Source organism: Sminthopsis crassicaudata, chromosome 4 (genome assembly GCF_048593235.1).
Source record: "Sminthopsis crassicaudata isolate SCR6 chromosome 4, ASM4859323v1, whole genome shotgun sequence".
NCBI lineage: Eukaryota > Metazoa > Chordata > Mammalia > Dasyuromorphia > Dasyuridae > Sminthopsis > Sminthopsis crassicaudata.
Genome location: NC_133620.1, coordinates 201219897 through 201235522, shown reverse-complemented (window position 1 = coordinate 201235522; position 15626 = coordinate 201219897). Strand labels below are relative to the sequence as shown.

Genomic DNA, 15626 nt, shown 5'->3' with positions numbered 1-15626 from the left:
TGTTTCTTTTTGGTTTTTGGAATTTTCTTTTCCCTTCTTCCATCCATTCTAGTGAAGATAAGAGAGACTATAGACAATCTTAATTTATCTTTCTTAAATATGTCATTTTCTGCTGTTCTGAGTTAAATTTAATTAGACATAAACACTCTGTGTTTAAATGATGGTCCACTTGTCTCTCTTTTATCTTAAGAATTTTTGATTTAGCATTAACACTTTGATTAACCTGAATTTTAGATGCATTTTTAAGCCCATGATTTCAGCCTTTGATCATGAAGAGTTACAATGGGCCTACCAATGATCAAAATTTGACATTAAGAATGAATGCTGCTGAATGATAAGTAGCAATGTCAACAGATTATGTTATTTTTCATAATAGAAAACCAAATGTGTGCTGATGCTCTCTGAGACATATTGTTTGATCAGGAAGGGGAGGGAAAAGCCTTCTAATCTTTCATCATGATGCCCTTCAGAAGCATCAGTGTGTGCGAGCATGCATAGACGGTTATCTTTTGAAACTAATAAAAATCAGTCACTAAGGAAATGTAGTAACATCCATCAAAGGTAGAGCTGTTCAAGATCTGTGAAGCTCACCATAAGCTCAGATGTACAATCAAAAAAAAATTTGTCAGGCAGACCCCATGAACCATATCTTCAATACTGGAGCTGAAAAGAGCAGTTTTTATACAAAGTAACACTTCACAATATGTTGTTAGATTAGCACTTTTGAAAGAGGAAGATCCCATAAACTAAAGGTTTCAAGGTATACATGAAGTTAGAAAGGACAAAATATGGTCAGATGAATTCCATTATTTGGAATGATATTTATTTTTATGTGAGATTATAAAATAATATACATTGAATGAAAATATGATGTAAAACATTGTCTTTATGAATTCAGAAAATAGGGCTTAATTCATACTTCACTCAAATAAACATATTTTCTGAAATTCAATGAAATTATGTAGGATTTTTCTATTATTTTGCAGAATATTAAAGTAGGTCAAGGATTATTCTTGAAAATAAAACACTGAAACTCATAATAATAAAAATATTCTGCTTTTAGAAAAGGTATGACACATGTTTCAAAAAATATATTTCTATTCATTTTCTTTGACATATAGGAAGAGAAATTCTCAAAGGACTCAATTTCAAGGAGTAAACAGTTGATTTTCCTTATCTGTTTAATATGAACAAATCTTGCTAAATGAATATGTAAACACATATATGACCAGACAGATTTCACATGTGATTTGATTTTCATTTAATATAGGAAAATATAACTAATACATAATTTTACATGTAATCTTAGGGGTGTATGGAATGTTAAGGGAAAACTAGTACTTCTGGTGTGAGGGCTTGCTGAGTCTTTTTCTGAGTTACTCATCAACCTTTGGCATCCTCTACCTGTCATCCAACTCTCAATTGTGGCTCCAAGAAGCTGTAGCACATGCAATAGCTACACCTTAGTAAATAGCAGATAGGTTAAACAAGATTAGGATAACTGACAGTTTCAAATCCATTAATGAGATGGGGATGTAGCTTGTGAAAACTACCCTTGGGACAATGGTTGTTGTTGTTTCTTCTTCTTTCTTCTTCATAAGCTATTGGGCATGAAGGCAGCTGAAGCAGGCACTGGGGAGAACATAGAGCTTAATCAGACACTGAAGATGCAAAGGTCATCCACTGAATCCCGCATCATCACCAGTCATCTTGACTTTTGTCTGCCATGGAACTTTGATGATTCTGGAAGAAAGAGTGAAGCTGATGAATTTGTGCAACATAACCAATTCACCAGCAAGTCAAGACATTATCTTAGGATGAATGGCATCCTCTTTCCTTTTTGAAAATGAAGGATAAACAACAACTCATAACCTTTATAGGTAGGGGAAAAGAATAGGTCTGCGACTTCACTGGTATAGGGAAATCCTACATAAGAAAATTTGTCCTCCTAAGGCAGGCTGTTACCTTCATTGAAGGACTTGTCTGCCCCAGTGAATGAAAAGCCCATGCAGTGGAGCCATATATGACAAAACTGGGGTCGCATGACTCTCACTGACACTGTTGCAGCATTTTCCATTCCTCTGATCATGTGTCCTGACTGCCATGCCCTCACACTAGGATAAAAAAGTAGGTGACAGCTCTCAAAAGAATTATTTTTAAATCTAACAAACAACAACAACAACAAAAATCTGTTTATACTGTTGAAGAGTTGTCATAATTCCAAGTGTGAAAGATGAAAAGGTATTTTTTTTTTATTTGAAAGTTACTTTTTTTTTTACAGAATATTTTCAAGTTAGTGCTCTTATAATGAGAAAATCCATTAATGGCAAACTTAAGTGATTTCAAGGCAATTTTCTATTATATTATAGTACCTCACAAAATTTGTATATGACTATACTTAAGTTATTCTATAAATCCAATATGCATGTGTCTTAGAGTTGTTTCATAAGATCTGTATACATCTTCACATAAAGATCTACATACATCTTTACTGTCTTTGTCCATACTGAATAAATAAATAATAAATTGATTTTGATTGAATAAAGATTATTTTATAGCAACTTATTTAATATTTAGGACATACATTTCATGAAGTATAAAACTACACATAAAATTTTGTTGCATTTTGTGATATTCAGGATATTATATATATGCAACACATAAAAATAAACATATTAATAAACATTTTAAATATGCATTTTGTCCCCAGAATTTGGTATAATACTTAATGAAAAATAGATAAATATGTATTGACTGATTGATTGATATATTATATATTACATATAATCATATTAATTATACATTATATATAATTATTCATTACAATAATTATAAATATATTATATCTTACAATTATATGTATAATTATATTATGTTGTATATGTGAAATATAATGAATAAATATGAAAAAAATGTTTCTTACTCAAGTCATGATAGCTTCAGCTTCTTGTGTTAGGATCCTAGAATTTTTGACTTTAACATTAAATGCAAATAGTGCCTATACATGTTTCAGATACATGAAAAGAAAATTTCAATTATTTTGTTCTCTCAAAAATAATTCAGGTTTATGTTTATAATTTTTATAAGTAGATATATACAGAATATAAGTGATTTCTTAAACTGATTCCAGCTGGTTTCAGAAAGATAAGAAAAAACCTGAAGGTAGAACCATAAACAAAATAGTATGTAAGAAAATATTCAAGTGCATTAGTGGTCCCAATGGGGGTCACTATGGGGTCAAATCCTCAGTAATGTAATTCTGACAATCTAAAGGGAAAGGAGTCTTGGAATTAGCGTAAGCCCCATGAAGTGAAGAAATGAAGTCCACGTTCTTCACACTTTCTTCTAAAAAAATTTTATCTGCTCCAATTATATATATCCTCCAATTATATGTAGATTAACAGTGGAAGCTACTAGGTAAGTCACACTAGCACACCAAGTGAAAAATAACAGTTAACCATGCAAGCGATTGAGGAGGAATAGCCACATCTGAAATCACAAAACAGAGACTTTTAAAATAGTTGTAAATGGCCACTTATCACATTTATATCTGTGAGCATCTTGTTAGAACACAGTAGACTTACAGATATTGATAATGACAGTAAGTAGTTACTGAGGAAAAGATTAATCATGCCATGTGTGTTCAGTTCAATAAGGCATGATAGTAAATAATTTTGGAAAGAATCCAATAAAAATGAATGCAAGAAAGTATTAGCTATTGAAAAAAATAAAATTTAATTATCTATAAAAATCACTTACATATTATATCTCTCATAAATGCCAGATAAATAAGACTGTTGAGGAAGATGACTTCTAAACTGCTTTCCAACTATAAATAAATGATCTTCATATTTGGTGCTGGAAATCATGTTAATTTTTATAAAATTCTTTAAATCATTACCTTCTGATATGATATGTTTGTACAGTTGTTAGAAGACTAGGCCTGAAATCAGGAACACCAGAGTTCAAATCCCCCTTCAGACATGTAGTAGTTGTATGGCCATAGGCAAATCATTTAACCTATTATGCTTCAATTTTCTCGAATATAAAATAGAAATAATACTAGCATCTACTTCACAGAGTTTTTTGTGAGAATTGAATGAAATACTGTTTTTAAAAAATGCTTAGACAGTACCTAGCACATAGTAGATACTTAAATGTTTACTTCTATCTCTTTCCCCCTTTTAGATATTGAAATTATAGAATATTCTCAGAATACTAGTATATATTGTAATTACACCTACAATATACCAAGAAGGATAGATGAATTATTACATTGTAAAACACATGAAATTAATATCATTTATATAAAATATATTTGTTACTTCATACTAATACAATTTATACAAAATATAAATGTTTACCCATTGTTAAAACATCCTATGCCATATTTCTACTTACATTACATTGTGTACATATGGTAGAATTATTGTTTTCATAATGTTAGAAAAGGAAACTATCCTTGATAAAATTTCAGTTCAGTGACAAATTCATAGCAAGGAAGTAGAGAGAAGGAAGGAAGAAGAAGGTAGGGGAGAGAGAGAAAAAGTGGAGGGGAAGGAGAGAGAGGGAGGAAGGTAGGGAAGAAAGGAGAGAAAGAGGGAGGGAGAGAGGAACGGAGAGAGCAAAGGAGGGAGAGAAAAAAGCAAGCAGAGAGGAAGAATTACATTTAAAGTTTTCTTTCATTGATTTGCATTTACAACCTTTCAAGGAGCTGCCCTATTTTAATGGATCAGAATACTTGGTCATATATTCTAATCAGATAATCTGTCTCTAAAAGAAAATCTACTTTTCCAGACTATCTAAATCTTTGCAATATTTTCCCATTTCCTTGATCAGTAAAGGCTTCTGCAAAAATGTTCCTAAAGTTTCGTGAAATTTCTTTACTTTTTTTTCCTCTGGTTTATGGAGCTGTTTGGAATGACAAAGTACTTCAATTTGTTGGTGAATGTCCTAGTGGGTTTAATAGATGTAAACCATAGCCATGGAGACTGCTATTTAGCATTCCACACTGCAAACTTCATCTCCTAGCAAAAACATACATCTATTTTCCTCCATGTTAATGAATTTTTATACTAGTACTATGGCAACTCCGGGTGGCATAGACATTATGATATAATCACACCTCTAGAGAATTCGTGGACACCCCTGAGGTGATGATAGCTAGACTCCTGTTGTGTCTTATGTCATACATACACACACACTAACACACATGCATATATACTGATGGCAACAAAAAGAAAGAATGGTAAGGTGAAACTAGCATATGGAATTAACCTCACTTGTCCACTTTTTAATTACAGGAGCTATAAACATTAGTAGACCATTCTACACTGTTATCATAATTAAAAAGTTTTAGTATGTGGTTTTTGCGTTGCAACACCATCAATCAAAGTCCCTTTTCTGTCATATGCAGCAGAAGCAATATGTTCCACATAGGTTATTTCTGGAATTGTATTACTTACTGTAATCGAGTCCTGTCATGTACCTCCATTGTACCCACTCCACCTGCCATGGTTTTGGCTGCCTATTCTATGTCGGTTTTATACTCCATCAAACGTGCATAAAATACCATCATTGGCAGAAAGAAAAAAATTTTTAAGAATTATACTTTTTTTTTTCTTTTTTGAGACTAGTTTTTTTTTTTTTTGCACTATCCAAACTCACAATTCTGCAAATAGAAAAATATTAAAATTCCAACCTTGAGATTTATCATTTCATTTAGAATAATGCCAGGGTTGGGGAAAGGTGGAGAAAAGATGGCAGATTGGGAAAAGCCATCCAACTGAACTCTCCCAACATTTACCTTTAAAAGACTTTAAGATAATTCATCAAATCAAAATTTCAAGTGACAAAGCCAACAACCGGTCAGTGTGAAACATTTTTCTGGCCTAAGAAAATTTAAGAGGTTGGCAGGAAAAGTCTGTGGCTGTAGGATAGAAGTCTATTTCTAGCTCACACACATTGCAGTAGCAGTAGTAGCTACAGCAGCAGCAACTTCAGGAATTCTAGTCCAAAGATGGTAAGAGGAATGGACAAATTTTCAGAACAAGATTACAAGGAAATTCTTGCTGGAATGGGATACACAGTTCTGGATTATAGTTCCAGAACAGTGAAGAGAACTTCACAAAAGAGCAGGAGCCTTTCTCACAGTTCCAAAGCAAAGAGGAACACAAACACTTGTCACTGCAAAGGAGCAAGGGTCCTTTCTGAGTAAACACCAAAGTGCAGATCAAGAGAGCAGTGTTCATACTTCTCCTAGAATCTCCTAGATTTTCGAAGCACAAAAAACTTGATGACCCTCAGATCCACCTCTGAAAACTGCAGCATGAAAAAGCCTAGTTTTGGACCATGCCTCCCCTCCTCAAGGTGAGCAAAGCCTAATTTCAATATAAAGTTCAAAGTCAAGAAATAGACTAGGTAAAGGAGTAAACAAAAAAATATATATCAACCCAAAAATGCTATTACAGTATCAGTGAAGACCAAGACATAAACTAAAAAGAAGACAACAATGTAAATTACCACCAAAGTCTCAAATAAAAATACTAAATGGGACCGAGTCCACCAAAAAAGCTCAAGAGTTAAAGAAAAAAGATAAGAATGATAGAGGAAAATTGGGGAAAGAAATGAGAGTGATGCAAGAAAATTATAAAAATAGAACTGACAAATTGGTTTAAAAAAGACATACAAAAAAAATAACACCTTTTAAAAAAACAGAATTGGCCAAATGGTGAAAGATATACAAAAATTCATAAAAATTCTTTAAAAAGCAAAATTGGCCAAATGAAAAAAAGAGGTACAAAATATCACTGAAGAAAGTAAATCTCAAAAGTGAGAATTAAGCAACTGGAAGTTAATAACTCCATGCAAAAATGGACATTAAATGGGATGTTCAAACATTTATGATGAAAAACTGAACAAAAAATTAGACATTCAAACAGAAGTCTCAAGGAAGCATAAAACAATAAAAATAGGCAATGTTTAAACTTCACTCTCATTAAACTGGATCAAGATAAGAAATAAGAGGAGAATGTGATTACAGAAAGGAGAAGATGATAAAAGGAAAAGCAAATTATGAGAGATGATGGTTCAAAACAAAATATACTTTTGAAGGGACAGAAAAGAAAAAGAAAGAGAGAAAGAGAAGTAGAGAGAAGACTCTCTTAGAATTGTCAAGCAGCATCATATTGACTATTCCATGTCCCTTATTAAAGATATACTATCTTTGTTAGATGCCTTCAATGAAGATAAAAATGACAATAAGATAAGCATTCAACTTGATGGCAAACTAACTTGAAAAAGCTACAAGTCAAAACCAAAATTATATGTACATGCACTCAATGTAGCTTCTGAGACTAAGATGCAAGTATGACTTCTGTGCTAATATTGACCTGACAAAGCAAGAAAACAATGATCCTTCACCACTGAGCATTACACAATCCATATGTGGATCCACTGAAATGGATCACATTAAATGGAGAAATTTTGAGTGCTTTCAATAAGTTCAGTTATCTTGGCAGTACATTCTCCAGGTTTGTTCACACAGATGAGGTTGATGCACATGTTGCCAGAGCTATTTCAGTTTTTGTGAGTGAGCAAGAGAAGAAATATCAGGCCGCATATCACACTGAAGGTTTACAGAACTGTCACACTCATTACATTTTTATATGCTTCTAAAACCTTGACACCATTTTAGAAAATTGAAGTACTTGCATTTGAATTATTTCAGGAAGATCCTGAAGACTACCTGGCAAGATAATGGCAAAGATAAAGAACACTAAGGTGCTCTCTGGAGCTAAATTGCCAAGCGTTAAAACTTTATTGTAGAGAGCACAACTCTGATGGAGGGGCCACATAATTTGTTTATGCAAAAAATTATTTTGTGAAGAATTTGTACAAGGTAAGCACTCACTTGATAGTCAGAAGAAGTGATATAAGAATATTCTTAGGCTATCTCTGAAGAACTTTAATATTGACGAGATATGAAAAATGCTGTCACATGATTACCCAGTATGGTGTGCCCTTTTCAAATAACACACTAATTCATAAATAAAACAAAATCATAGAAGCACAAAAAATATGAGCTACACAAATCCAGACTATATATGCCTGATCTATAATAGCAGCTTTCAAACTTGTATTGAATTAATCATTCAAAGCCAAACACACCATATCCTAATTCTAATATTCTGGTATTAATGGTCTCTTTTAGGTCATAAAAAAGAAAAGGGCCTATCTAAAAATTAATTATAGTGGTTCTTTTTGCAAGTGGCAAAGAATTGGAAATTGAGAAGCTGCTCATCTATTGGGGCATGGCTGAACCAAGTTGTATCTTATGATTGTGATGAAATACTATTGTGCTATAAGAAAATATAGGAGTATGGTTTCAGAAAAAAAAACATGACAAGAACTATATGAACTGATATAAAATGAAATGGGAACTAGGAAATCATTGTGCAGAGTAGATACATTATTGAAATGCTGATTAACTGTGAAAGAGTTCACCTCTCTGATCAATACAATTGATAGGACAATTCCAAAGGAATTACAATAAAAAAGTTCCACTTCCAGAGAAAGAACTAATAAACTGAATGCAAATTAAAGCATAACTCTAATTTTATTTTCTTGCTTTTTTATGAAAGATAGGTTATGTAGAATTTTGTTTTGCAAGATTTCACATGTATAATTGATATAATAATGCTTGCCTTCTGATTGGGTTTGGGAGGGTGTAAAATTTAAAACTCAAAATTTAAAAAGAAAATAAATAATAAATTGAAATGCTAAAAGTAAAATAGAATATTTTTTAAAGAATATATGCTCAATATACAATGTGAAAGACTGGAGAAATGTGTTTCAAGCTTTATTATTGTCCTACTAAAGAGAAAGGACTGAGAACTATGTATCAAGATTTTCTAAAACAAACTCTGGAACTACTCTGATTACTCTGGAACAAAAATAAAATCTGTGTCCTTTCTTTTAAAAAAATATGTTTTGATTACTTCCAATTTTTCAAAACTACGAAGAACTATTATTGTAGAAAAATGTAGAACATTTTCACCGATATAAAAAGAGACAATTGAATGTAATTCTTTTCTTTCATTTAGTTCAACATTGAAGTTGAATGAATTCTTCACCCTAGGATGAGCATTGAAACCTAGCAAAAACTAGAACACTTTAGTTTGAGGACTTGACAGAAAGAGGAGCTAACTAAAGCAGTGCAAATATATTGCAGATGCAGCATAAGTAGAGGTATTTCTGCCTTCTATGGAAAGACAAGGGGAAACAGATATTTGCCTATTTTCCCATAATTTAACTAATGGTAAAAGATCTTCATGATTCATCGACACATTGCAAAAAAGAGTAACAGTGGCTGCCAAGGACATAGAATTCCAGTACAAATGCTTTTAAATCAGGCCAATTTCAAAATGGAAAGAGGAACCTTATTCAGGGCACATTTGTACTGTGGGATACACAGCTAGAAATAAATTGTTCACCATTATATTTTTCACTTTTGTCAATTTAGGTCTTAAATACATATTTGTGTTTGCTTGATTTCAACTCATTTAGTGTGTTGATAGGAGTCCTGGAATTAAGCAAGAAACAGAAGGGACATAGCTTCAACATGTCTACTTAGGCAGTTTTAACCTTTTGCAACTTTACATGGCAGCTAATATTGTAGTGAAGATTGATATCCAGTAGAGGTCAAAAATGGTACTATATCTTTAAATGGTCTTTCACATAACCTCTAAATGCAAAATTTTATAAGATGCAAAAAACAATCAGCAAGTACATAAGAAACACCTATTTTAAACAAGGTGTGGTGTTAAATGTCGGTAATTTAAAATTTTTAAATAAAAAACCCTCAATTATACAGAAGTTGATTTTCAAAAGTTTACAAACTAGCAAAAAATGCTAAAAATTATGTTATAAAATAGAATATAAAATAAGAACAAAGAAAAATAATTATACAAAATATTATTAACATTTTGAAGGAAGAGAGAATTTTTAGATGAGAAGTATCATGAATCAACTGAAATCTGAGGAAGGAAAATGGATATAAAGAACAAAGAGGTTTCTATTAGTAGAGAAATGAATTTGATATATGGAATGGGGAGGGAAGAGCAATACAAGGGAGGAACAAGAACTTGTATGAATTTAATAATAAGAGTGAAGACAGAATGAAACATGATCATATAGTTGAACTGAAACATAAAGTGCATGAAATAATGCTAAAAAGTTGAATTTGTATTAAATTATGAAGGAGGTATACATAAATGAAAAGAAATTTATATTCTATTATGTAGGGAGTCACTGAATATTTATGAGCAAAGAACTAACAAGATGAAACCTGTACATTATGTTATACTCAATTTTCCATCTCTATCCCTTGGTTCAAGTATTGGTTCTGTTGAACTTTGTGATCTTTGACAAAACACTTAACCTCTCTAGGCTTCATTTTCCTGAACTGTGAGATGGAAATAATAAAGTCTAACCAACTTATCTCAAGTTATTATAAAAATCAAATGACACAAAGTGCATGAAAAAGTTAATAAAATAAAGTACTTTATAGGTTTTAGCTGTGTATATATGCATGTGTATTTTACATTCATATATTTATGTTTTACACACATGCATACATATTTATATATTCATGCATAAGTTTATATGTATGTACAAATATATTTGTGTGTATGTGTATAGAAAGCATGGTATTTTTAGCCTCTAAAGGAAAAGGGATAGTGAGGTGATTTTAAAAAATGAAAAGTCGAATTAGGCAGCCAAGGAATATGAATAGATATAGACTATATTTTGTTTATTACCTCAAATCAAAGAAACCATATTTATATACACACAGGGAACATCACTTATAAATCCACCAAATACCATAAGTGATATAATATCATTTCCCATCTCTATTTTTTGTACATTCATGTAGATCACTGCCTTATTCTCTGGCACTTTCAAACAGTCTCTTCTGTTAGTTATGGTCACATAGAATTTAATTAGCTATTTACCAAATAATAATAATGTTTTTTCAATAGCTTTTAAGCTTTTGTAATTTTATATATAAAAATGGAATCATACAATCATAGATTTAGCTAAAAAAATGTTATGCATAATATAATGTATGTATACACACATAAGGGGAATATATTACAAATAGGTAGTATGATAGAGTGATGTACTGAAATAATTAAGAAAGACCTGAGTTCAAATCCAGCCTCAAATGTTTACTAGCTGTGTTAACCTGAGCAAGTTAAGTCACTTAACTCCATTGGCCCCAGTTTTTTCATTAATAAAATGAGATGGAGACGGATATGTCAAACCACTCCAGTGTCTTTGCCAAGAACACTCCAAAAGAAAGAAATGACAAACCATTCCCGTATCTTTGCCAAGAAAACTCCAAAGTCAGACATGACTAAAATGAAGAAGAACCTATATATGTAATGTATTTCCACACAGATTATTCTAGCAATTGAAATAGTCTATCAGGAGAACCGCTTCCCCATTGCTTTTTACAAACTTTATGTTAATAGCATCTCCAAATCACAGATGGTTTTCCATTGCATTACTCTATCATTTGAAAGGTTCATTATGCAATTGGGATGAACACTAAAAATTTTTAATTCTGAAGAATACTTGAGAGGATAACCTCTGTGAAATAATCAAAAGACAAGTTGCAATCATTCTTTCAGAATAACTAGTTCTTAAGGAAGATTTGACATTGGGTCAAGATTGCTCGATAGCCAGGGAAAGTGACATTCATTCATATTCACATCAGCTCATCAGAAAGCAAAAGTTATTAGATTCTGAATGAAGTAGCAGTGATCTTTGTGTAATGAATTAATGGTCTTAGTCCAAGCCTAGGTATCTATATCAGACCATCACAATTGGTACTAATTAGTACTTTTATGTGCAGATTCATCAGAATAGCTAGTATAATTAGGCAAATAAATTGAACTCCTAGTCTTCCACTTGGAGCTGTCTATTCTTTAGATTAGTTTGGCATTGAAAAGTAGAGCTCAATATTATTCCTCTAAAACGAGATTTTAAAGTTCTGTCCTATTCATTTATTCTAATAACTATTTAATATTTTTATCCTATAGGATATATTTTCCTAATGCATGTTCATATTGTTTGTCTTTATTGACAATCTTGACAGGGAAGATGATATCTGGCATGTTGTCTGAGCAAGTCCACAAGAACTCATATGGATTGCCCATAAAGTTTCATTATGTCTCTAATTGCTCTTTGTAAATACCTTTAGATGAAGTTGGGTGCCACTTAATTGCTTTGTCATGAAGATGATGCTGATTGAAGTTGAGCCTATATTATCTCTAAGAAAAGATAATAATTTCCCAACATTTCTGACTATATGACCACTCACAATATTAATTTATATTGTTGAAGTTACCAATGAAATGCCCTAACAAATATTGCTACATAACTTCACTCAAAATCTAGAATTTTCTCTCCTCAACTTCACAGTGTGACTTTAACACAATGTAGGGATATAGTAAAGAAAGAACTTTGCAAATCTTAGAATATTATATAAAATTATCATCATATTCCTTCTCATCATCAATATAATCTCAGCATCATCATTTTACTCTTATCTTTATTGATGAGATTAAGATCAAAACAGTTAAGACAGTTTTTCTCTAGACTTGGACCAGTGGGAAAAAGAGTTGTTTTGTTGTTGTTGTTATTGTTGTTGTTTGTATTTAAATAATATTACTAGGCTATTAGTTCTTCCTCTGTTTGGTTCCCTAAAATTACTCTGGCTACAGCTCCAGTACTGAACAGCACAACAGGGAAAATAGTCACTTTACCTCATTTCCACAAGATTTTTAGATTCTTTGCTACATCTTTATGCATTTTAAGCTCTTCCTTCCAAGAAGATTGGAATTTATGAATATTTAATTAGTGTTCTGTCATCTATAAATAGATCTATAAAATTATTATACTTATTAATATTATTACATTTGTATCCATTGTATCAGATCCTTTATTGTGCCTGAATACTAGAGTGATCCACTATCTTGGTTATCTTGTGACTTATCTCAGGCAAATTCATACTTGACTGCTTAGGTCCTTTCATTCTGTTTCTTTTTGCTTTGGAGATCTGAGCATGGAACTGTCCTAGTCTTCCAATTGGAATAGCTTTCTATTGCCTTTAAATAAAGTTTAAACTCTAAATATTAGTTTTTAAGACCTTGTAAAATTGAACTCTAATCTATATTTCCAATCTCATTGGACATTATCTTTCCTCCCATATCAGGAGAGAGTTGACCTGATTTTCTCTACAGAATCAGCACTTACATCACCAGTCATCATGTTTTTTGCACTGGTTATCATGCATAGGTATATGTTTATGTATGCATATATAAATATGTCCATGCATATGCATATATACAGCTATTTACACAAATTCACACATATAAATATATGTATTAGGATTTTTTTTTTGTGAACTACAATTTTAAAAGAAGAACATTATAAAGGGGAAAAAAGATGTGACAGGGAATCCAAACATGTTTTGGGAGATGACAGATGGAAGCATATCACACAGTGAAGATATGAATTGGTAGAATTGCTCTGAGTAAATAAGGAACTAATAATGGACTTCAGTGAGAAGGTAGAACTTACACTCTAATATCAAAGAAATGCATAGTATTTCAGTATTACATATCACAACCTATCCATGCAGTATATTGTTTTGTCTGGACTAGCTCTCTGGAGGATCTCAGTACCAGCCCGAGTTGTTGGTCACAGAAGAGGAGTGAAGAGGCAGGATTCAGGTAGATGGTCAAACATGGGGTCCATTTATTCCATATTCTCTCAGTCTTATATACCCTAATACCCTTACATAACTATAGCATACTGTGCATGTGCCACCTATATACTGCACATGTGGTACCACATAAACAACTTGCTATTGTATGTAGATGTGTCTTTGCCACCTGGTATCACTCTGCTTTAATTACAACACAAATTGTCACTTCCCCCTGACTTCCCTGGAAGACCAAGAGTACTTAGGGGAGATGGGGAGCCAAACCAGACATTGTTAGCAGGTTCCCTCTGGGCTGAAAGGTCTTATACTTTTCCCAGAGTTCCCTCATTATCTGTGGACCTCTACAGGGTATAATGGTAACCCTTTAACAATCTCCCTATATTCACTTGTTGACTCATTTCATTATATCTGCGAAATAAAGTATTATGTACACTTATTCCATAATTGACATGATCCTTTGAAAACTATATGACCTTAAGTTGAAGGCAAATAATGAAAAGGCAGAAAGAAGCAGAAAATATTATGTATTCAAAGTCATAAGACTAGACTCAGAAGTGTTTGAGGTTAAAAAAAGTCTCCCTTCATTTTATCTCCCACTTATCTGTTTTCTTTTGGAATCAAGCTATAGATTTTTTTTTACCTCTTTCCAAAATAATCCTTGCCTTTTGCATTTAAATTAAGCCTTTAAGCAATGTTTGTCTAAGTGCATTTATAAACTTGCTCAATAGTAAGGATTTCTGTGGTTGTGGCATGTCACAATCAGGCAGAATATCAATGCAAGGCAGAGCATACTATTAAGTCTACAGAACCTAGACCAGCACACAATAGGAGCTTAATAAATATTTATCTATTGATTGATTTTTCAGCTGAAATGCAGGGGGTAATGTAACAATATAAGAGCAAGTAGAGCCAACAAAAATAAAGAAAAACAAATCGACAAGTAGAGGCAAAACCAAGATTCATGTCATGTGCTCTGCTCTAAGTGATTTTGCCATTTTTGATGTTTTGGCTTGACTCACACTTTCCTACTTTGGATGACCCAGTTCCTTAAATCCTGTTTTAAAAAAATGTCTCCTCTGTTTCTATATCTCCTAAGCACTAGTTGCTGATTCTGAACTCATTCTTCCCTATTCCCAGCACTCCATTATGACATAACCTCCAGGGTAACAAAACACAACAGATTGGCACCTCATTTTCAGAATCAATAATTACATAATTTCATACTTTGAACAGTTAAATCAAATGTTATCTCAATGTCTTTTCCAAAATCAGCTACTCAGAACTGAGTATCCAGATATGTTATGACTAGGTCCAAGTGCAAAGAAATAATCCACTGTTAGTATTGCTCAAGGGTAGCTCAGTGGCAAAGTGAATAGAGTGCCAGACCTGGAGTCAGAAAGACTTATCTTCCTGAATTATAAACTTGCCTCAGATACTTACTAGATATTTGACCCTAAGTAATTCATTTAATTTTTTTTGCCTCAATTTCCTCATTTGTTAAAAAAAAATGAACTTGAGAAGGAAATGGAAAACCACCCCAGTATATTTGCCATATCATGAAGAATCTGAAATGATGAACAGCAATGTTGGACATTTTTTTAATATTTAAACACTGATCTTATCTGTGATGTCATCAATGGGGAGTATATTCTCCAAACATAAAGATCATAACCCTAAATATTTTCTGATCAAGCTCAATTTCCATACATGTCATACCATAAATTCTCCAATACAGATTTCCCAACATAATGGGAACCTACCTCTTCTACTGATATTTTATGTATCTCTAAGGAGCATTATCTATATTAGGCTTTTGTAGTTACAATAATCA

At 32.3% G+C, this 15626-nt stretch overlaps 1 long non-coding RNA gene across 1 annotated transcript in view; it reads right to left on the bottom strand.

The window, feature by feature from the left end:
* Window positions 1-986: 986 nt before the first annotated feature.
* Window positions 987-15626, bottom strand: part of LOC141541220 (uncharacterized) — a 115612-nt gene continuing 100972 nt past the window's right edge. The window contains exon 3 of the long non-coding RNA XR_012481696.1: window positions 987-1743. This is a non-coding gene — a long non-coding RNA (uncharacterized LOC141541220). The remainder of the gene's footprint in view (window positions 1744-15626) is intronic.